The sequence below is a fragment of the Ixodes scapularis genome, unplaced genomic scaffold (assembly GCF_016920785.2).
Source record: "Ixodes scapularis isolate PalLabHiFi unplaced genomic scaffold, ASM1692078v2 PGA_scaffold11__112_contigs__length_91849675, whole genome shotgun sequence".
NCBI lineage: Eukaryota > Metazoa > Arthropoda > Arachnida > Ixodida > Ixodidae > Ixodes > Ixodes scapularis.
The window spans coordinates 75,739,219-75,762,083 of NW_024609837.1; the positions used below are offsets into that span (position 1 = coordinate 75,739,219).

The 22,865-nt window shown below is 45.6% G+C and overlaps 1 pseudogene; it reads right to left on the reverse strand.

Annotated features, from left to right (window-relative positions):
• Positions 1-17,908: 17,908 nt before the first annotated feature.
• On the reverse strand, positions 17,909-19,373 carry LOC115319648 (annotated as a pseudogene).
• Between the last annotated feature and the right edge of the window lie 3,492 nt (positions 19,374-22,865).

Consider the following 22,865-nt stretch of genomic DNA (forward strand, 5'->3'; position numbering starts at 1 on the left):
GTCTTGAGAAAAACCGCTCCGAAGTGGACCTGGCTTTTCCGTTTCGACGGTTTCGTCCCATTTTTAAAGTTTGAGCACCCGCGCCTTCACAGGGAACTTTTGGAGCACAGCTCATGCACCCATTCTGGGCGAAATATATAATTTTCACCCCTCTACTACATGCTAGTGCCATGGCAAATACTTGGAAATAAATCTGTCTTGAGAAAAACCGCTCCGAAGTGGACCGGGTTTTTCCGTTTCGACGGTTTCGTCCCATTTTTAAAGTTTGAGCACCCGCGCCTTCACAGGGAACTTTTGGAGCACGGCTCATGCACCCATTCTGGGCGAAATATATAATTTTCATCCCTCTACTACATGCTAGTGCCATGGCAAATACTTGGAAATAAATCTGTCTTGAGAAAAACCACTCCGAAGTGGACCTGGCTTTTCCGTTTCGACGGTTTTGTCCCATTTTTAAAGTTTGAGCACCCGCGCCTTCACAGGGAACTTTTGGAGCACAGCTCATGCACCCATTCTGGGCGAAATATATAATTTTCACCCCTCTACTACATGCTAGTGCCATGGCAAATACTTGGAAATAAATCTGTCTTGAGAAAAACCGCTCCGAAGTGGACCTGGTTTTTCCGTTTCGACGGTTTCGTCCCATTTTTAAAGTTTGAGCACTCGCGCCTTCACAGGGAACTTTTGGAGCACGGCTCATGCACCCATTCTGGGCGAAATATATAATTTTCATCCCTCTACTACATGCTAGTGCCATGGCAAATACTTGGAAATAAATCTGTCTTGAGAAAAACCGCTCCGAAGTGGACCTGGTTTTTCCGTTTCGACGGTTTCGTCCCATTTTTAAAGTTTGAGCACTCGCGCCTTCACAGGGAACTTTTGGAGCACGGCTCATGCACCCCTTCTGGGCGAAATATATAATTTTCATCCCTCTACTACATGCTAGTGCCATGGCAAATACTTGGAAATAAATCTGTCTTGAGAAAAACCGCTCCGAAGTGGACCGGGTTTTTCCGTTTCGACGGTTTCGTCCCATTTTTAAAGTTTGAGCACCCGCGCCTTCACAGGGAACTTTTGGAGCACAGCTCATGCACCCATTCTGGGCGAAATATATAATTTTCATCCCTCTACTACATGCTAGTGCCATGGCAAATACTTGGAAATAAATCTGTCTTGAGAAAAACCGCTCCGAAGTGGACCGGGTTTTTCCGTTTCGACTTTTTCGTCCCATTTTTAAAGTTTGAGCACCCGCGCCTTCACAGGGAACTTTTGGAGCACGGCTCATGCACCCATTCTGGGCGAAATATATAATTTTCATCCCTCTACTACATGCTAGTGCCATGGCAAATACTTGGAAATAAATCTGTCTTGAGAAAAACCGCTCCGAAGTGGACCTGGTTTTTCCGTTTCGACGGTTTCGTCCCATTTTTAAAGTTTGAGCACCCGCGCCTTCACAGGGAACTTTTGGAGCACGGCTCATGCACCCATTCTGGGCTAAATATATAATTTTCATCCCTCTACTACATGCTAGTGCCATGGCAAATACTTGGAAATAAATCTGTCTTGAGAAAAACCGCTCCGAAGTGGACCGGGTTTTTCCGTTTCGACGGTTTCGTCCCATTTTTAAAGTTTGAGCACCCGCGCCTTCACAGGGAACTTTTGGAGCACGGCTCATGCACCCATTCTGGGCGAAATATATAATTTTCATCCCTCTACTACATGCTAGTGCCATGGCAAATACTTGGAAATAAATTTGTCTTGAGAAAAACCGCTCCGAAGTGGACCTGGTTTTTCCGTTTCGACGGTTCCGTCCCACTTTTAAAGTTTGAGCACCCGCGCCTTCACAGGGAACCTTTGGAGCACGGCTCATGCACCCATTCTGGGCGAAATATATAACTTTCATCCCTCTACTATATGCTAGTGCCATGGCAAATACTTGGAAATAAATCTGTCTTGAGAAAAACCGCTCCGAAGTGGACCGGGTTTTTCCGTTTCGACGGTTCCGTCCCACTTTTAAAGTTTGAGCACCCGCGCCTTCACAGGGAACTTTTGGAGCACGGCTCATGCACCCATTCTGGGCGAAATATATAACTTTCATCCCTCAACTACATGCTAGTGCCATGGAAAATACTTGGAAATAAATCTGTCTTGAGAAAAACCGCTCCGAAGTGGACCTGGTTTTTCCGTTTTGACGGTTTCGTCCTATTTTTAAAGCTTGAGCACCCGCGCCTTCACAGGGAACTTTTCGAGCACGGCTCATGCACCCATTCTGTGCGAAATATATCATTTTCATCCCTCTACTACATGCTGGTGCCATCGCAAATACTTGGAAATAAATCTGTCTTGAGAAAAACCGCTTCAAACTAGACCTGGTTTTTCCGTTTTGACGGCTTCGTCCAACTTTTCAAATTTGGGCCTCCTCTCATTCACAAGGAACTTGTTTAGAACATTCGGGTCTTTAACTGGGAAAAATGATAAAATTTAAGTCCATCACATCAATAATGGTACAACTGCATATCCTTGAAAATAAACCTCCTCAATGGGAAAGGCGTTCGAGCGAGGACGTTACGTAGTTCTCATTTTCCAATGTTCTCCTCACTGGATCGACCGACATGTTTTTTACTTGATATTTTGAATTTATGTGCTTGACGTGTCATGAAGAGACCATAAAGTACAGTCAGCTTCCTTGCCAAATAATCACTCAATATTCCCACTTTATTCGCCCTAAATGTAGCTTCGCCAATGTCAATAATTTCTTAATGATTAATAACAATATTTCTATACCTTTTCTTAGCCACGATAAAATTTCTAAATGAAAAAACAAATAGTTGCTTTCTTTGTTTGGTAGTTTAGTGATCCCAGCAGCAGAATGCAGGAAACAATTCTGAACAGCTGGCTGATCGATTATGCGCCTGGTTCGACAAACTGATCTCAGGAACCCGAGCAAATAAGTTTGAGAGAAGACAGAGCGTACACTATGCTTCCTGGATGTTTTTGCCTTGTCGCAGTTATATGGCAAATCTCGTATCTTTATGTATTTTTAAATTAGGGAGGTTTGAAAATCACTTTGTGTGGCACGTTTGGGAGAGGTGCCCCAGAAGGATGTTTTTTCTACGCATTACAAAATATCATACAAATCACGAAACTTTGTGATATGATTGGGGGAGGGTTGTATTTATAATATAAAATTAAAATTTATTTCACTCACCTAATAATATATTTTAAAAACCGATCAAACCTGATACCACCCATAGTGGCTATGCATCAAATAATTTACTCGAATGAGGAACCTGCAGTTTATGCGCTGTAATCTTGACTTTTTTGCGGAAGGATTGGATCGTGTCAGAGATTGGACGGGTAGCATGGCAAATCTGAAAAAATTTGATGTTGAGCAAATATTGCCGTATTTCTATATTTAATACATTGCTTCTATGGGAGCGTTGCCATAATCCGCCAAGAGATGGCGCTAGCATGCGATGGCACAGATTTCTGGGGATGGGAGAAGAGACAGTTCGCCGACACTTAAACCACATTCGGAAGTGTAACCACAAGCGAGAAAGTAACGACTCAAAGTCATATGTTGAAGACCCTGTGCTGCGCAAATCGACAAGGACGAAACGTCCGCCAGCCAGGTACAGGAACTCCTCATAGGGGGAAGAGCTGTCGTGTCCGCTCGTGTGTACCAGCACCAGGGACGGAACGAGAAAAACGTCGACGACACGGGCACGTGCGGTTCCTAGGGTGATCCGGCGCCATCCAACTCGGACGCTTTCATGTGAAGTATTTCTTGACGTAACCGATGTAAATGAGCATGTACAGTCCTTATTTCAACTAGTAAACAGCCGCCAAGTAAGTGTCACTCGTGTGGGGAACGCGTGCAGTTGCAGGCATCCCAGGTACATTAAAGCCCCTCTACCCTGGGAAAGTGCCGTCATTCATCGTTGTGAAAATGATCGAGGCACATGCCGTGCGCCACTTCTGGGAAGAACATGGCGTCTGAAATTCAGCTCAGTGCTGCGCTGTGCCGTCATGATATTCCCAAGGGTTGAACGTTGCACGTTACCCGTGCATCGACGCACCTTGCGCTACTTTGGAATCATGAAGTGGCTTTAAGGTACATTACCCCGCACCGACACCAGTCGTGATGTCTTTTTATGATCTTCATTTTTTTTTAAATAGCAAGAGTGCGCGTGCGTAGCATTGAGAGCGCTGAAAATGCGCGAGAGCAGAGATTCCCAAAACTCCTTCTATGACATAACACTCCTCCGAGAAGGGGCTTCGGTGGTGTTTGAAAATCATCTTCTGCAGCATCCGTGCAGCGAATTGTAAAATGATATCGATATTCGTGATTCTGTAGGCCAAATACAGACCATTTAAGTACTTTTACTCAGATGCAGAACCGATTCAGCTTTTCTTTAAGGGTGAACGTAGAGTAGTAACTTACAAGGTGGGAACCAAAAGGAGGAGCATCATTTGTCCCACCTCCTGCCCGAGCTTTCTACCTTCAATACGTCCCGGTGCCACGTGCACCTCAAGGACGTGCGCAAAGCCAAAGCACGGCGGAAGGCACAAACTGAGTGGTGGAGGTTGCATGCCTCTCCAACCTTGTCAGTCGCCACAGCAGGATATACACCATGGAAGGTCACCCCTCTTTAGAGCACGGTGAAATTCGAATGTGGATTTTGTCCACGGTGTAAGATACGTGAGGACACAGAGCACAGAAAACGCTGCGACGCGAGCGACCAGATGCTGGCGCACGCCCGAGCAGCCTCAGCCGACAGCGTCTCTGACTTCCAGATGGCGCAACAAAGGGTAAAAAAAGTGTCCTGTTCCGTGTGCGCGCTGTTTTCCGCTCGGAGCATCTGCTCTAAGTTTACCGGACACCAGTTCGAACACCGCGCCAGAAATGTCTCCGCTTCGCTTCAATGCGCTCCCCAAACTGTCATTGCCGCCGTTGAGGTACGACACTAGGGTCGATGACCAAGCAGTGTCTAAGCAACATGCGTATAGCGCGAGTGCCAAGTTCTTCGTGACGTGGCGCACCCATAGAGCTGCATGGGAAACCGGGCCTCCAACAGGCTGCTATTAGCCGCATATCGAAGAGTCTACTGTAGGCGCCGCTTGGAACCAAAGAGAAGATAAGACTCTAATCGGCAGCTGTTGCCCGCGCAGGGTGTCCATAAGTCCTCTTTATGCGGAAAAGTGGTGACATAATTTGAAGAATGCGGCTGCTATCTAAGGCCGATCCAGGCGGCGCAACCCTCGACGCGCGAGGGCGAAAGAGCAAAATATAACAATAAGAGTGCATGAGGGACGTGGAGCAAGAAGGAATGCCTGTGCTGCCTGAGTGCAGTTCATGCTATGAGCTAATGTCGCTAATAAAATAACTCCAACTGTGCAACGTCACGGCTTTCATCGTCTTTTCTTGAGCACATCCGTCGAGGCTGGTAGACAGTGACAGTGCGCTTTTAGCCTGTGTGTATGTATTTGTGTCTTTCAGCTTTTGATTGCGCTCTGACTCAAGTATAGAAAAGCCGTCTGCTATCTTGGGCCCATTCAGGTGGCACTACAGTCGACGCACGGGTATGAAAAATCAAAACATAAAAATAAAATGTGTGCACGTCAGAGGAGGAGGGAGAAGATGTCGGTGTACCTTTTTTATTCAGGGGCATTAGGTGTCCACAGCTATCCATATCTTATACCGTCGTTTTGGTGTAACCTTCATTATCAGTTTCACTATACCAATTTTGAATTAAAAGATAATAAATAGCGTGCTTGGAGGAGAAAAGATTTTGTATTTCGAAAATGTGTAGAGCTTGGGTAGCGAAAAATGATTTTAAGGAAACGCCATATGCTCAGACTCCAACCGACGAGTAAGAAGGAACAGGGCGTGGGCTTCTAGACCAGAATACAAAACGAACCTGTTGTAAATATCTTTATACATGTTTTCAAGCGTACGACTTCTATCCACCAACAATTTACTGCGGGTTTTGCTTTTGTTTTTATCCCTAAACTTTGCATCCTCGCTAATGGAAAGTTCCATCTACGGTGTCGCTGCCCCGGAGGCCTGCCTCGGGAGCGCAAAGAGGGTGATTAGATTTGCTTTCGTAGGCTCGCAACGTACGACGCGAAGGTTCGCGAATACCGCCAGAAGTAATATTAGGCGGCGATCATAAGATAAGCGGTTAATGTGACCTGATGCGAACCTCAGCTGCCCTACGGCGGCATCGAAGAATGCTCAGTCTGCATCCGCTCGTCACCTGATCCGTCGCACGACAGTGCTCGTTTGGCAAAGTGGTATGCTCCGGACGAGCAGCTACCGTCACCATTCATGAAGAATCTGTACAATGCCGTCGCAACGACACACATACCGTCAGAGGCTTCCATGATACACTGTCCTTTCAACGGCGCCACGGGTGCCTTTAGTCGCATCAAAGCTGACTCTCACTATTACTATATGTCCGGCAGAAGCGCTAAGCGAAAAAGGTTTATCTTTTTTGAAATGTGATTTGTCGCTTTACCTTTTTCTGGTTTTAACTCACAAATAACGGATATGTTGACACTCCCAACACATTGGCCACTACGTTGTACCAATTGTTATCTAAAGAAGGCCAGTATTATGTACTCTCACGGACGATATGAGTTGAAAAGCTGCTCCGCGTGGCGCGCGGTTCTGTCAGAGCCGCCTGTCGCAGTGTTCTATACATACTGTGATGCACTCAGAGGCGAGAACATCTTCCCTCCGGCTCTCGTTGCGCCATTCTGCAATTCCTTGTCCTATGTAACTGAGACGTGACTTCTTAACTGTGGTAGGAGTGTCCAGATAGACGCCTTGATCACCGGGTTTTCTCAAAGCTCAAGCTCTAATTGGAAATGATTTACCGAACACGGCTGCGACGAGCTAGCTGCTCTCCTCACAACTTGTGCTTCGAGAACGCGTTTCGTGAGGTGCATTCCTAGGTCAATCTTCATCTCTGTAGGCGTGGATTTTGCAATGCTCAGTCGCTAACTACCTTGTCTATATTATTTTCATTTGCCGACACATTTTAATGTCCAGTTGACTGATGCACATATTATCACTACCGAACGCTTTAAATATGTATCTGGCGAATACAGAGGTACAGCCTTTGTTTCAGCAACTTGTTCTGTAGATTTGTCTATTATTTTGTTGTTGTTATTATGAAACTATTTTGAGCTGCTGAACTGTATGGCACAGAGGCTTTCTCAAGCACTACCCCCTTATCTCTGGTGCCTGAAGGCTCGTTCACACAGACCCATTTTCTTACGTTACGTTACCAAAAGTCACCGGGACATCTGTGCTTCATATTAAGCGTGGCTACCCGTTCAAGGAGATAGCCCGCCACAAGACATTCGAGACATGAACGTTTTGATGGCGACTAGCTACGACGGTGAGTTACCCGGGGCAACCAGGGACCCAAGGCTCGTCGTAGTGTAACGTAAGGAGTTCGTTCAATTTTCCACACAGCACTGTTTTCTTACGTTACGTGTAAGTCACCGAAACATTTGTATCTCGATTGTCGTGCACCAGGCTATCCTGTTGAATTGGTAGCCACGCTTTATACGAAGCACACATTTCCCGGTGACCTTTCGTAACGTAACGTAAGATAACGGGTCTGTGTGAACGAGCCTTGAGCGTTGAACACTCGAAACAAATAAAGAAAGCAAATTGGGAATGAGCACTGCATGATCGTGTGTTTCCATGGAAATCGTTTCAAGAAAGTAAGCGATAGATTTATGTTGCATCACCCATTGGCGACGTGTGCGATCGAAAGCGGCGCTCTGGTCGGCCTTCTACGATTGGCCGAATGCTGCCTATGACGTCATCAAAGGACTTCTCATGGACGGAAATAACTGGAATTCAAAAACTTCAATTTTGACAGTGTTGGCATGGTCAATTTTAGAGCGCAGTGATTTCAAGCTTCCACCATGCTAATTAAGAACGCCATCAAACTTGTTGCTCGCAAGGTAATGACGTCACGAGAGGGAACCACAGGAGGGCGCCACCAAAACACCTCGCCGCTAATAGATTTTAACGATTGATTAAACAAAGGGGTGTCACCTTCACTTCCTCACTAGCAGACAACAAGAACGTGTAGTCTGGTGTCATGCGCCCCAGAGGGTAGTTGCATTAGCCTCAGCGCGTGCATCACAGTTTGCAGAGAAATTTGGCAGGCGGCCTTGAGAGTACCGCGTACTACGCGGAGCGGCGTGCGCTTCTACTAATAGCTTATATGGCCGCGATAGCTTATCAGCACATCAATTAGTCTTAATTAATCTACCAGCCTCGCGAAACTTAAAAACCGTTAAATATCTGAATGGATTTCCACTTCTGTATGAAATGCGTAATGAAAGGCACACACAATTTCTCTCTTTTGCGTCGAAGAGAGAGGCAAGACCACAAGCCTACTGGACAGCAAGCGGTGACCTCCGTCATGAATTTATTCTAAACTTTGGTTCATTGCCTACGGTGGGCAAGCTGAACAAAGATTACATAACACGCAAATACAAATATTTAATCACGTGATGTTCACTTTCAATCAAAAACGCTGCCGTAAAAAAAAAAAAATCCGGCTCTTTTTGTGCCGCGAAGGGTCTCCTTGAGCTCTAGCTCCAATGCCGCGTCAACCGCGAAACTTTTTTTTAATATAATGACCATTCTGAAGTTAACACTTTCTTAAGCCTTGCTTCATCCTCTCTCGCAATCGGTAGTGAATCATGAATTTTTGTTTACGTAAGGCAACTGCGAACTGCCTATATTTCGTTTCAGCTTCTTTCCTGACGCAGCCTACGCTACGAGCTGATGGCACCAATCAGACAGCGACAAAAGGGCACCATCATGGCATTCCTCGTGTTTCTGTTCGTGTTCTATCATCGCTGAACCAATCTTAAACAAAATCGGCCGAGTTACTTGCGCTTTTGACGCTGATTGATTGGTCACATTAGCTCGTGGCGTCGGCTGAGTCTGGACTGGAGCTGAAACTAAGTATAACTGGTATCTCACCTTCCCTCTTTTCGGCGCAGAAAGCAAAAGAAAGATAATGAGAATTCAATCGAGCGTTTTATTTAAAAGCAAATAAGAGCACGGGAAATATTATCGGTCACGTTCACTTGGTAATGCATGATCCAGTTGACACCGTAACACATAATCTCAGAAAGCTCTTTTGTAACTGATAACGCTTGTATTCTGTGCAGCATTACGCATTCAACTGTTCTCCGATTTTTTAGTCCAGTTGCAACCAGACGGCATCAGCTGCCTTCCAATGAAAAACGAGGGTTTAATGAATAATTACGCCATTGTAATCTGTCTCTTTTATTGTCGTTCAAGCGACAGTGAAAAGAGCATTTAACGTTCACCTTTCTTGCCTTGTAAGAAGAGAACATTGGCAGTGGGGCACACTGCATTAATGAACAGTCGCATTTTTGTTCGAAGTTCACCTGTTTTGTTTTTTTCTTCTTTTTTTTTAATGAGAAACTTTTTTTTTTGCTGTGTGCTCGGCGTTTCGGGAAGCCCACGAACGAAGCCTGTATAAAAGCGGGGCCGCGAGGTTCGATACCGATTGGTTGACGGTTTGGAGAGGAGGATCGAGGTGCTCGACGCTGATCGGTTAACGGGGAGGCGATGTTACCCGAAGGGTAGGAGAGGAAGAGTGAGGTAGGCAAGTACGCGCTCAACCACCAGCGCATACTGAGGGAGAGGCAGTCGTTTCGCTTCATTCTAGGAACTACTATCGATAGTACACGTCGTAGGCGTTACACCTTATGATGAAGAGCGCCGTGAGCGTAGGCTTCTGGCGTCTGAAAACTTGAGACTATCGTTAAACGTTATTGATGCTACAACGTTTCACGTGTGCCACACAATTTCCTGGCAATTTGTCATAAACTTCTTTTTCATTGAAAATGAACGGTTTATCTAGCCAGTAAGCCGAACAAAAAACAAAATAATATTGAAGGGCTTAAAAGCTGCAATATATTTAGAAAGTATGGTCTTGAAATAGATTATCTCGTCTGCAAGTCTCTAAAAACTGACAGCCTTGAAGAAGCCTTTATGGCTCGTTGCTGAAGGGGTTGAATTTTTGTCGTCTAGCAGATACCGGAGCGAAACGTATTCGTACGTAAACTTACCCAGAGTACTGCATGAAAAAAATAAAGGTGAAACGAAGGACGTTTAGCGTGAAAGTCATAGTAGAGGCGTTTTTACGAGGGTGAATTCATGCAACTAGTGTTTTCCAGGAAACAATAAAAAACAATATCTGTGACGTCACGGGTAACATTGTCCTTCGATATTTTTTTTATCGACGCAAAAGGGGAAACCAGACATGGACCTTCTCAGCTTATGACTCAATCAGAATGGCGGAGCTATTTTTTTTTTCGACAACGAAGGTAACAAAAACACGATCGCTCTTATCGGGCAACCGAAGTGTCATGTTCAATGTACCTCGCATACTCGTTATATTTCTTACGCATATGCCTGATCTTATATTTTTTAGTTCCTTCTGATAAGTTTGCAATCAGGGTTTGTTAGTTTTGACTAGGCAGTGAGAGGAGGACCTATCCCCACTTCTGCCAACATGAGAACTCCCAGTTACTGGTGCAAAGTGCACATATGAATCACATGAAATACTTGCGAATCGTAAAATTAAGTGTAGAATGATATCAAGAGACACGGTTATCCCTTTATTATTCTCGTATTTCGTAACGGGAGTCAACCCTAATAGTTTACATTCCTAAGTTTCTTATTTGAATACAACCAAGGACGTCCAGCCCGAGATAATGCTAATAAAGTCGATTATCACCATGACAGACAAAGCTGGACATATCAGAGACAGCACCTTGGAAAAATAACACTGGTTCTCGTTCGCCCGTTTTATGGGCGGAATTACAATCTCTACAATATGCCGACAAAACTAAACATGCAAATCACGCCGTATTTTTTTTTTTTTTTTGCTTTTTTATTTTTTGTTGGAAGACATGCGTTAAGGCACCTGAACTCAAGGATAATCGCCCCCAATATTTAATTACGATGTCTGAGGTGTCCTTAAAAATGTTGATGGTGCAAGATAAAAAAAGACCAGCATAAAGCAATATGTTTGCATGCCTTTTGAATTAGCAGGTTATCATTTTAAGCGCTCGAAGATTTCAACAAGTCACTCACAAATACATACATCGTCGATTCAATTTTTTATTGGTGGCGTCCGTTGACTCGGCTAGAACCCCAAGGCAAGCCGCCGATAGAGTTGGCTACTTCTCGCCCAGAAAATAGGCGGTATCAGTAAAAAGGAAAGACGTTTACAACACCCCGTAACGCCGAATCAAAGCGCAGCTTTGATTCGGCGTTACGGGGTGTTGTAATGGAAGTCTTCGTTGTCCGTCCCCCCTTTCTATGTATCTTCCTCATGTCTAATTACCGTTACCAACACGCTCGTTTTGTACGTAAAGCGCAGCTCTTGAGGAGAACAAGGGAAGGGTACTGAGTTGAAGGTATATCCCTCCTCCCTCCTCATCCTACCTGCTACTCCTCCTCGCCTTTTCCTTCTTCTTCCTCCCTCTTCTCCTCGTCCTCCTCCTGCCCTTCTTCTCCCCCTTCACCTCCTTTTCCTCCATACTCTACCTCCATCCTACTCCCACTCCTTCTTTTGCTCCTCTTCCCCCCTCCCCTTCCTCCCCCTCCTTCCCGCGCGGTATCTCTATGGGAAACGTCCCATAATGCAACGCGCGCGTCACTACGGTGCATTATGGGACGTTTCCCAGAATGCACCGCGCGGTTAGGCCGACGGCGACGCCGACGCGTTACGGTGACGCATTAAGGTTATGCCGACTGCGACGGCAACGCGTCACGCCGTCGCGTTACGGTTACGCAGGTGGCGACGGCGACGCCGACGCGTTACGGTTACGCAGGTGGCGACAGCGTCATGCCGATGCGTTACAATTACGCTGACGCCAACGCCGACGCCGACGCGTTACGGTTACGCCGAATGCGACGGCGACGCCGACGCGTCAAGCCGACGCGTTAAGGTTACGCCCACGGCGACACCCACGCCCCCAAGCCGGAAACGCTCGAGCGGAAACGCTCAAACCGCTCAACCCGAAAACGGGCGCCGAAAAGCTGCACTTAAAAAAAAAACAATGTGGTTTTTGTGAAGCTGATTCCTAGACCACGTTTGAATCATTGTACCAGATGGGTAGTCATCAACTCAACTTGTACTTGCTCATAAAAATAACAACTTTACAAGAAATAACAATTTTGAAAATTTTCGAATATCTGGTTAGTACAGAGGAAAAGATGTTTCGCCCAACTAAGACGACACCCTTCAGGCATAACCACACAAAATAAAAACACGAGCAAGGAGCAGAAAACGATTACCAAAATACCAAAGGTGATTTAGGGGCGCCGCTTCAAATAGATCATAAATCCTTTGCGTTTGATTTACATCCCTTCGAAACCAAACCACCGTTCGCACCGTGCCGGTACTTTGAATGCCGCTTGAAAGTTTTATATATGGAATATGATCCTTCTGTTTGTTATTGTACGCACTGATCCACATGACAGTTCTTACTGGAGGATTCCATCTCGTCAATCGAGGCAGTGTCTGCTTCTGATCACACTTAACTCCCAGAAAAGTTTTGTTTGTTGAACAAAAACTTACTGGGCTAATAGCGACGCCGAATGTCGACTACTCCACAAGCGTCGATTAGTCAAAAAGTGCCGACTAGTCCACAAAAGTCAGCTAGTCTATTTTGACTACGCCCTTTCTTTGAGCGCTATCGAGTAGACGGCTCAATTCTTGTGAACTGCGCACAACAAGAAAACTGTGGTTGTGTCACCTGATCGAGTGATGTTATCTATTCACTCTGTCTTTAGCACTCGATGAAAGTAACCGAGTCAATGGGTGCCATTTATACTTCTAGTGTTCACAATTGAAAACGCAAGAGGGGTCTCGAACACTGTTACGGTGATGCTAAAATTGCAATAGCCACAACGTCACATTAATAGTTCACCATTTGGTTCAGTTAGGAACAAGGAGAGGCAACACTGTTCTTTCTGTGCTGACTGTTTTTGTCCCTAAGTGTCGTTATTTTTCTTTCATTCTTATATTTTCACCAACCCGCTCTTCCTTCCTTTGCTTCGGTTTGGCAATTTCAGTCCTTTGGGGCTTACTTAAAACGCACCATTTCTGCAGCCAAGCGGCTCAGCAGGAGTCCTCGCCGCCTCCGATGCACATAAACAAGAGAGCCGTGTATTTTTTTTTTTGCCTTTTTATTTAAAAACCGGGGCAGGTACGCGTATATGGAGGAACGTCGTGAGGAACCAGCAGGGGAAAACAAGGAAGCAAACAGACAAGGTAATGCTCTGAAATGAATGAATGAATTGGGTGCTTAATGGCGCAGATGCATCACCGTGCACTAAGAGACGTAACAATAGCAATGTCGTGGGTTAAAGCCTTGGAAACCTAGAAGGACTAGCGTCTGTATTGACAGCCGTCTTGTGCATAACAGGAAACCAATTCGTCATATTTGGTTGCGCACACCGGTCTAGGTGTGAAAGCCTGGTCACAGTTTATTCAAAACGGCTACCGACACGAAAGTTTGTGTTCGTATACGTTTGCGTTCGTATAAGAATGTTCGTATACTCTCGATGCAATTCTCAAAGGAAGCAGTGAGGCATAATTCTTACAGGACGCTGCACTGAAGAATGTATGAGTCTGTGTGCCCTTTACGCGGGGTGGGGTAAAACAAGGAACCTGATATATTCGCTGCACACATGCACCAGCTGTACACATATATCATACTATATGAGCAACTATATGGAGACATATTTGCTCACCTCCGCGGCACTGCAAGCAATCTTGCAAAACAAAAAAAAAAAAAGCGACTTCGATTTCAGCTTTTGCTATTACTTTGGGTCTTTGGTAATTCAAAACTGCAAGTATTTATAAGTAACAATTGTATGAAATCTAGAAACGTTCAGTATGATTGACCGTAACCCCTAAAGGTATCGTAAGCGCTGGAACTGGTCAGGAGCAGTATGCTCAATAGCTCTACTTATAAACAAAACATTATTATACTTGTGATGTTAAATCAACACTACAGACGTGAGGTGGGATGCAGGAAATACGAAACACCCAAGATGAATGGTGTCCGTTCCGAAGAAACCACCTTGCACCGGGCGATGAAGTAACATCTCACGCAGTCACAATGTCTTTACTTTGGAAACTCCGTCCTTTCAGTCAATTTAGATAATATTAGAAGGTTCAGTGCGAAGTTTAGGTGCAATATCAGGGCTGAAAACGCCCTGGGTTGAACAGGTCTCTTGTTCTGAGTCGTCGTGTATGGTAGAAGATGATCCGGAATCAGCCGAGTGTAGTCATATTCCTCTTTGCTATGTTCCTCATGAGAAACCTGGCAACACTAGGTATGAATATTTTAACTTTGAATTAGGTCAAGCACAGAGTGTGTGGCCTCCAACTTGTCTTTAGTCCTTATCAGTGCTTGTCGATTTACTTTTGTATTCTGCTGCTGTTGCTGATGTCTTGTTTTAGACTGATCCATGCACACGCAGGACATCATGTTTATGAGGTCCCATTCTGTCCTCCATGATTTGTTAAGTGCAGATGCTTCCTCACCATAGGATCACCGGTGGAGGAGTGTGAATTGCAGGTTGCCTGGAGATCACGAAACCTGTGCAGGTCTTCAGACGACTTCGGTATTTCTAAAGGTTTAAGTTGCACAAAATAACTTGCACAGCACAGCAGGTTTTTACGCTTATCCGCACAAACGGTTTAAGAGCCTTCGTTTGGCTCTTAAATATCCGAGAACTCACTGACGGCCCATATTGTAGGGTACAGGTCTAGATGAATCGCTCATCTTCGAGGAGCCTTAAGTAAGACTTCAGTAGATGAAACCAGGATTGATGTGCCTTTGTCAGGGTGAAGTATTGCGTGATTCCTGATGCATTCCAAGAGCGGTTTATCTGCGCGTTACAAGAAAAATCTCAATCAAGTCTTAAAAATGGTAGGACTCAAGCGGTTTGACAAAACTTGTTCCCCTCTTGAAATCTGAAATATAGGCTTCTTTTTACCCACTGTTAAACATCTATATCTTAGGCTTCTATTTTGTTGCATTTTGTTTTTCACGGGGATAATAAAAAATAAAATTAAAATATTTAGCTGATAATTTTGCAATGATCCGCGAATTGCAGGAAAAGTTGAGATACAAATTAACATAATTAAAAATCGACACACAGTGAGCATGAGAAGGGACTGAATGGGGAAGGTAAAACCTTAGGACCATGATTGATTTGATTACTTAAAGTAGTAAGTAAATAGCGCTCGATCTACAGTACATATCTACTGGACAGTCGCCATTACTTTGGTGCCTGGGATGCGTTTCAAACTGCTATGGAGTAGGGTACTACAGCATCCATACTTCGAGCTCCTTTCAAAATAGAGCACAAGCGCCGCCCGGTGATTGTAAAGCCCAGGTCACACTGCTCATACATCATACAAAAAACAGTCTGCAAACACCAGCCACCGCAATATCCGTGGTTCGAATACCCCGTGACAAGTTCGTCCTTGAACGCATTGCCAAGCGGCATTCTAAGCACGGATCTCGTGATGATTCGCGTTCGAATCTGTTTGCAGACCATCTTTTGTACGATTTATAAGCTGTGTGACACCGGCTTAAGGGTTTTCGACACCCTGGTGGTTAATTGTAGAAGAAGTTCTCAGCGATGCCCCAGCTCGTGCCTGATTTAGCCTCCATTGACTAACGGGCTGTAGAGCGAGTAACATAAAATATGCCTGAATTGACTAAAAAAAAAAGATCTTGGAGATTCGCAGCAGTACAGATGTACGACTTGGTCATTAGGAAATCGAAAGAAGATAAAAAGGTTTTGCATTCGCAGTGGTTAGCCAATCGTTCCATACATGATACGTCAAGCTACCAAAACAAATGCGCTGCGGCTAATACACTAAAAAAAATATAGAAAAATTAGGGGAATGTTAGACCCCATCCCAAAGTGTACGAAGATCTTCTTAAAGGGGCGATGCAAGAATTTTGAACTTTGCGGAGGTCCTGCTTATGACGAATCTCCGACGTTAATAGCATATAAAACAGGCCTTCATTTTTCACCACACACGAATAAAAGTCACAGAAAAAACTGAAAGCCGTTTACAATTTCCTGTAACGCCGGATTAGAGCGCAGCTCTTGAGGAGGAGGGTGGAAGCGTACTAGGGATAGGTGACTCTTTGAGGTCACGTGACCTCAGGGGGTCACGTGACCTCGGGGGGGGGGGTCACGTGACTTCAGGGGAGGGGGTCACGTGACCTCAGGGGGTCACGTGACCTCAGGGGGTCACGTGGCTTCAGGAGGGTCACGTGACCCCGCGGCTACGCCGACAAGACGCCGACGCCGCTCAAGCCGGAAACGGGCCCCTAAGAGCTGCGCTCTAAAATTAAAGACAAACGAGCAGCGTTCAGCCCCTCATCTCGCAGCCGGAACAAGCGGCCATGTTACTTGGAGCCGATTATATGCCACCAAAGTTGATCATATAGGGTCATTCCATGCCAAAAGAGACGCGGAATAGACCTGTTGCAAAACGTGCAGAGCCACGACGGCAGGGAATCTCGGGAACCCTCGGTGCAGATCACGCGCTTTCTCGTTGCGTCTCCGCGACTGCGCGCGCGTCCGAGGAGCTACCTGCAATGAAACAATTTATTTAGATAAAAAACAAAAACTGTAACAACATTTTCGTGAAAAAAGAAGTGAAAGCCGTTTACAACTCTCTGTAACGCCGAATTAGAGCGCAGCTATTGTGGAGGAGGATGGAAGTGTACTGAGGAGAGGGTATACCCCTCCTCCTCACCTGCTTATCCTCCTCCTCCCCTCATTCTTGAATCTCCTCTGGGGGGGGGGGGGGTTCACGTGTTCACGTGATCTCGGGGACTCACGTGGCCTGGGGGTCACGTGACCTCGGGGGGGGGGGGGGGCACGGGTGCATTATGGGACATTTCACGTAATGGATCACGCGGTTACCGCGTCGGCGACGGCGACCGCGGCGCCGCTCAAGCCGCAAACGGCCGCCTAAGAGCTGCGCTCTAAAAATATTTTTGCTGATATCATGCTCTAGTTTTTTTTATTTGCATAAACCCCGTGCAAATAAACAAAATCATTTTGAAAAAAAAATATGGTTGCGTACCGCATACATTTATGTGGCTGCATAGTTGCTTATTAACATGCCCTATCTTACAGTAAAATACAAATATTTCAAGAGGACATTTTGAGTCGAAACAGTGGCTTCAAATAGAAGCCAGTTTATCAGATTTCTTTTTTTTTAGTCAACTTGAATTTGGGTGTTAGAATAAATTTGTTTTGTTCGTTCTCATAGAACTATAATTGAATTGCACGTGTTAAATTATTAAAGCGTAGTTTTGTAGCGCTAAATTAATTGACAGATTCACCATTTTATGCAGAAACGGCCTTATTGAGAGCCAGAAAAAGCAATGTGAGTATCGGTGCCTTCAACGTTCGAAGTAGCCGAAAGTTTAATCCCACCCTATCTCTTCAACACATAAAAAAATAGAACAGTACTTTTTGTTTTAGTTGAGAAATTAGTTTTTAAAAATGAACCCATCCGAGAATTTTTCGAAGCGACTGCCTCATAGGCGACCCACGCCGGCGTTTCCAAACGAGGTGTCAACGGTGCGAGACGCCGCCGCAAAGTCTGGCTGCAATAGCGTCGGCTGCTACTCCCAGGCTTTCAGAACATTCCTTGTGAGCTACAACATGCCATGTAGAGGACATTCGTATTTCGCCTGAGCTTTAATCTAATAATTATATCAAAGACAGCGGCTCTCAAGACAGCAATGTATACTAACAGATGATAAGGTGTCATCTATGCTGCGCCACCAACGTCCGAGAGTAAGCCGCGAAAGAGACCAGCGTGCAAGCCAACAGCGACCCCCAGGAGCTCCTGATATGGTTCCCTTTCGAGATCAGGGCCATGCCTCCTGAGTCCTGGACGGCCGCCAGTCGCCGATGGCTCTCCAGGACGTGCACCAGCACCCGGGTGGCGTTGGCGTTGGCCGAGTTGCACGTGTAGTTGCCGGAGTCCGCGGCCCGGACGGCCGGCAGCAGGAGCCTGGACATGGTCGAGCCGCTGCGGCCCTTGGCGACCACGACACGGCCGCCGTGCTCGAAGTTCACAGGGCGGCACTGGTCGTAGCAGAAGGCGAATGCCGGGGCCTCGGGATTTCGCTGATGCTACAGGTCAGGTTCAGTGTGTAGCCGTCTTCCAAGTGCAGGTCGGGCCTTGGGCACTTCGGCGAAAGGGGAAGCGACGAGAGTATAATTTCATTGCCTGTTCATGCACTACTGAAATAATGCAGCGCCTGTCAGGACTCAGCTGTGTTTCAGGAAATAGCTTATATATAATAAAAAATATGCAGTTGAATGAACCGTGCTTGATTGTATGAATCAGTGTGTCACAGGAACGCCGAAAGCCAAAATAAACGGCCCAGCTAGGATTTGAAGAACGACGGCAAACCACACAATAGAGAGCGCTTGCAACGAGTGTCGGACACCTAAAGCGCAAATCGGTTGCCCGTGTGCATACGTGCATTGAAAGAGTGTCGAGGAGGATAATTTTAAGACAGGTTGAAAAAAGTTTGGAGACAACTGACGCGTTCTCGCCACCTCCCCAATATTTTAAGCGCAAACAACGAGACTTCAATTGAGCAGTTGGATAGACTCTCCAATCTAGGCCCATTTACTACTTCCAGCGGAATAGTTACCCCCTGGTGGATGCCGACCCAACTGCTACGGGTAGTTAGTGCCGAATACTGCCATGTTGAGGAAATGTGTGTTTGTAAGACCGTGATGTCAATAGGAGTTGAAGCGATTTCATGGCGAGGAACTATTAGCCATTTTGAGACGCGTTTGTCACTTAATCCTTGAGTTGTCGCTAGCTGTTATTGTTGCGAGTGATGGCGTTACTTCTAGTTTCCTAGTTTAATCGCCACAGCACCAATAAAGCACGTTATAAAGTGGCCGAGTTGATAAATGTACGACCACTTTGCATCCCAAATAGCTCGCCTGCGTAACTTCTCTGCGAACATTGTAGGCGCACTCAGGGGAGCCATGCACCTGCCTCACCGGAGGATCGGAGTGAGCAAGCATTTGTAGAGACCCGCATCCCTCTGCTGGGCGTCGTTCAACTGCAGCAGACAACTTTTGGGGTTCTGCACGTGCACCGTGGAAAACCGCTCGTCCCACGTGTACCGGCCCGCCCGACCGTCAGCAGGTGGAAGTCGTGCAGCTGGTACCACGAAACCTGCACACGCGCACGTGTCGCCATCGATAAGAAGACACGTCATCGACGACTCTAATCATAAAAAAACACTGTCGCTCCACAACTGTCCAGAAAAAAGGTATTTTCGGCATAAAACAACTGTATTACACGTTTAAAAAAGAAATTCGATGCAGCGATACCTCAATTTATCACATAGAAGACCTTCCAACGTTTCATCGTACGTTTTAACCTGACGGATACTCTTCCGGGGGGTGGCGAATCACCTCGTGATCCCTTTGTTCCAGGCTTAAAATATGAACCGAGAAGTGTTCATAAAAATCATAGGGTTACGCGAGTGAAGTGAAATTGTTTTATGAGCCCCTTTACCTACGCCAAACTGAACGGCCATTGCAATGAGCGTGTGACAGAAGTAACCACTTCACCTATAATCACGTCCAAGGAATGGCGTGATTTATAGCTTACGCTCAAATAAAATAGCTCTAAGTAAATTAGAAGGAAATTCACGAGGCTGTAATGAAAAAGCCGATTCCCAAAATGCAGTCGATTGACCTCGATTTCTGGTGCTTCCAGTCACTGCAGCACCGGGCACAGCCTCCAGCTTACAATCCAAAAATGTAAGATGGATTGACCGCTGCAAAAAAGGCTGCTGGTTGTTCCATTTTTAACGTTCGTGCTAATAGCGTGACCGCTGAGCACACGCTGGGCTTTGTACTCATAAGAAATTAAAATGGCCTCTACCCGATTTCGTACATATTGTGAGGGTGGTTTGGGGACAAATAATAAGCAGGCGGAGACGACGGTTTGCCCAGCCAAGACTGAATCTATTCTGCAACGCGCGCGCAATCACGCCTCAGCACGCGCTGTCCCTCGAGCGCTTCAGCGCCCAAGTTGGCAGCACTGGTCCACTGATCTCGCCACTTGGTCGCCACAAATGCTCCTTCTTGGGAGAAGGGGGAGCATTTGTGGCGACATTCGGACATTCAAAGTTCTCAGAACCACGCACGGGCACGAGAGCATGACCCTTAAGGTGCAGCCCCACCCCTGGTTAGTGTGATTCTGAACCAACAGATGGCGGTGGGATTGCCTTCCAGGCCTGTACATTAATGCGAGAAATCGTGTGTGGTGGCGCTTCGATACAGTGGGACATTCTTCTATGTCCAGAATTTGACATCCCTGGTCCCTTGCTTGGTTTTCTCTGCACGAGCTTTCTTTGGAACGCGCACGGCTGTGCCAGTTCTCGTGCAAGGGGGCCAGTTGCCACGCTCCTTGCTCACGTCTCCAGCTAATGCAGGCAGAACAAAACGCGAAAATCGTCCTGAGCCAAATGGTGAGACACATGCACAACAAAACTACCGACGCGTTGAAAAATATAAAATTGCCTGTGCGCCGTTATCGGAGATTTCAGAGGCCAATGACACATATTACAATGTGATCAGATTTATACTGATACGAATGAAGGTGACGAGAGGACTAACGGTGAACTTAAAAATAAAGGTTTAATCGGCGAACTTGTTCCAAACAAAAAAAAAAGTAAACAAAGAGCGTCGAGGCAGCAGAAAAGCAGGCGGCGATTCGGCAGCGTAACAAAGAGCGAGAGCAAGACTGACTCGACAAGGTCGCTGGCAGCTGCTTATCTAGAGTGCGTCACGTCACCATCTCAAAAGTTCGGCAAAGGAGGTTCGAGCGTTGCGCGTTCGGGGCGAGGATGAACTGGCACTTTCGAGGACAAGAAAACAGTGCGAAAGTTCCGTCTGGTGCAAGAATGAACGCGAATCTTCCAGAAGTCCGTGACGGAGCGTTGCTTTCTCAGCTCTGCGGGCGGCAATATGACGGGCCGGCCCTTTTATCGTGCAAGTGTTTGGATCTTTGTGGATTTCCAGCAAAATGTGATGACGTCAAAGTCTGGTGTCCGAAATTCTATCTTGAGGAATTAACTACCTAAAAGAAAAGACTTTTTTGGGGGCAGTCAGGTGTCTCATTTAAGTAGCTGGGTGTTCATTTTGACCCAAACCACGAGACTGGAGAACACAAAAAACTGACACTCAGGTTTAGATGTTGAGTTTGGTAAACCCAAAGTAGGACTGGTGCGGGGGTCATAATCGAAAATGCCGAGGTTAAAAATAAAGTCACAGCAATAAAGAATAATTATTAATTTTAATACGAATTCGGTGATAAATGCAATGACTGACCATGCAAAGATTCTGGGTCTGCTGATAGCTTTTGCACAAAGTTTAAGCAACTTGCAGGGTGTCACAAAAAAAAAATAAGGGTTTCTTTTTACCGCAAGAATAAACTAGTCGTCGCTGAACGCTCATTCTCCGCCCATAGGTAGCGCTAGAGGTACAACCAGATGTCAAAGTTTCAGCCCAATACGATACCTTCTTCAAAAATTATAAGTGATTTTCTGAAAAGTTCAATGGGAAAATAGCGGCAGAGAGTTTTCGAATACATGGGGCTCTATGGGCACCAGAAACGAAAAACAGGCAAAAATGGGCTCCATTTTTCCCATTGCAATTTTCAAAAAATTACTTATAACTTTTGAATAAGGTGTCCGTTCGGGATGAAACTTTGGCATCTGGTTGTGACCTAACGTTACCTTTGGGCGGAGAATGAGCGTTAGGCAATGCGTAGTTTATTTTTTCGGTAAAAAGAAAACCCTGTAAATTGTTTTTGTCACATGCTGTGCCAGTCTTAATGTGGTGATTCATGCGCGCAAGTAGTGGTGTGCAAAAATGAAAACGATGCAAACGGGTAGGCTTTGACGTTGTATAAAATATAGTGTAAGCACGCACATGGTACGCTGATTAAGAATAAAACAGCCCTACGTTTTACACTAGCGTTGAGCGTGTCGAAATTTAAGGGTCCATCAAAAGCTAAAGCTTGTACACATATACTGCTCAGGACATTGTGTTTGAATGCTTATAGTAATTTATTACCCTCAAATTTGGTGTAAGTTTTCTCCTGATTGCTTACAACAGAAAGAAGGAAACATTCTATATCTGGGTTGGTAGAAAAACTCCACCTGCTGACGGCCACCAATCATCTCGGCCCCGATTATGATTATTCACTGCATGCCAACGGTCGCGTGCTTAGAACGAGTCTTTTCCACGTGATTTCATACGATTGCATTTGTTCTTGACAAAAAACAATGTTTAGTCAGGCAAGCGGTCATATGTGAAGCTTGGAATATTTTCTATTGGTTGTGGCACACGTGGCAAGTTGCATAGTTTTTTTTTTGAATCCGCGAAAAAGAATGCTCTTGGGTTACCTTGGTCTCTTATAATTCATGTAACACAGAAGATCACGAACTGAATCGCTGTGGGAAACGAAAACAATAATGATAAACAAGCGTGTAATCACGCCAAAACTGAGGGCATTGCGCATATACAGAAGGTAAGCTTTGTCTCACTAAATACATTACCAATAAAGTATTTGGTTTTATCCTGCGAGCGAAGCGGAACATACAAGTGCGAGCATACTGTCCTGAGCTACACTTCCACATGAATGTCATTCGTTGTAAATGGCATTTGAGTTGCC